Source organism: Teleopsis dalmanni, chromosome 1 (genome assembly GCF_002237135.1).
Source record: "Teleopsis dalmanni isolate 2A chromosome 1, ASM223713v2, whole genome shotgun sequence".
Lineage (NCBI taxonomy): Eukaryota > Metazoa > Arthropoda > Insecta > Diptera > Diopsidae > Teleopsis > Teleopsis dalmanni.
Window position 1 is genome coordinate 142,317,774 of NC_051846.1, and position 1,833 is coordinate 142,319,606.

Consider the following 1,833-nt stretch of genomic DNA (forward strand, 5'->3'; position numbering starts at 1 on the left):
ATTTAGAGTATTTCTCCAAAATAACACTCCATACAGGAGAATCGGTTTTACCACCACATTATATATCCATAAAATGGACTTCAATGAGAGTCCCCATCTTTTACCTATAGCGCCTCTATACTAGTAAAAGGCAACCATAGCTTTTTGGGTACGTGCAACAATATTTGGTCCCCAATTCAGTTTTCTATCAATTATAAGACCTAAATATTTGGCTTTATCTTTCAGCGTCAGAGTTTGACCTCTTAGGAAAGGTTGTGTAAATTCCGGAATTTTATATTTCCTAGAAAAGAGCACTAGTTCTGTTTTGGTTGGATTTATTGATAATCCGCTACGAAGAGCCCATTTCGATACTTTATTTAGATTACCCTGCATTACCTCACTTATTGTATTCAGAAACTTTCCTCTTGCAATCAAGGACAGATCATCCGCGTACGCAACTACCTGACAACCTGCGCTATCTAGATCAATAAGAAGACCATTAACTGCAGTTAACCATAAGAGGGGGGGAGGAAGTACTCCTCCTTGTGGAATTTCCCTATTAACCTTCTTAGTTACTAGCGTTCCCCCCACTGCGCTACGATTGTCCTATCAACCAGCAGTTGTATAATGACTTCAAATACTTTATTGTCAATTCCTAGTTTTCTTAATGAGTTGACGATTACTTGAGGAAAGATATTATTAAAAGTTCCCTCCACATCTAGAAAAGCGCAAAGAACGTATTCTTTATGCTATATTGAGTTTTCAATCGTCCCAATTAGAGATGATAGTGCAGTCTCTACAGACCTTCCTTTACAGTACGCATATTGTGATTTTGAAAGCCCATCATCTGGTATCTCTTTCCTAATAAAATAGTCCAAAAGCCTCTCTAAAGTTTTTAAGAGGAAAGAGGATAGACTAATGGGTCTAAAATGTAATGACCCATTAGTGTAATATGTGAGCTTTTGCTAGCTTTAGGAATGAAAACGACCTTTGTCAATTTCAATTTCTTCGGTATATGCCCTAAGGAAAGACAACCTTTAAAGTGTTGTGTTTCCTCTGTTGTTTTTCCTTATTAGGATTTCCAGTTGCAAAATAAAACACAATTGTTAGTTTCCTTTTTTATTAACATTTATTTATTATTTTTTATGATACTATTAGCAGTAATAAGGCAGATGACTGCATACAGTATAATCGCACAAGTTCATATCGTATCCTTCTTTTGCTTTTGTCACTTGTCTAATTTTGACATAGGTAAATGTTTTGTAATTTTCACTAGTTCGGGTTTAACATTTAAAATTATTTTATATTTTTTTCCTTTTCAAATTAGTTGATACTTAGTTATTTAGTTAGTTCAATATCTTAACATTCTTTTGTTCTTGTCGCTAGTCTTATTTTGACATAAGTAATCTTTGTAATTTTCACTAGTTCAGGTTTAACATTAATTAAATTTATTTTATATATTGGTTATTCCCAGCTTACTGAACCACCGAACTCACGCACCAGCGTCTTCGATACAACACACTGGTCTGCAGAGCCCAACGGCTCTTCAAAGACCACACTCACTTCTTCCAAACGACTCCCTTTTAGTGTTACAAATTTTATCTTATATACTTAAACTCATTTAGGTTTTTACATAATTTCATAATACACTTTGCTAAATTCGCAAAGTTTTCATTATTATAAGAATGCCCTTCATAGTTTTGCAATTCTTCCGCATTTAATATTTTCAAAGTCACTTACATCATGACACCAATTATTAACCAAATACCAAAAATCAGCATTTCTTATCGTCGAACTGAGGAACTGATGTGTTGGTTCTAGTCAACAACCGTCAAGATGCAAACAACCTTGCCT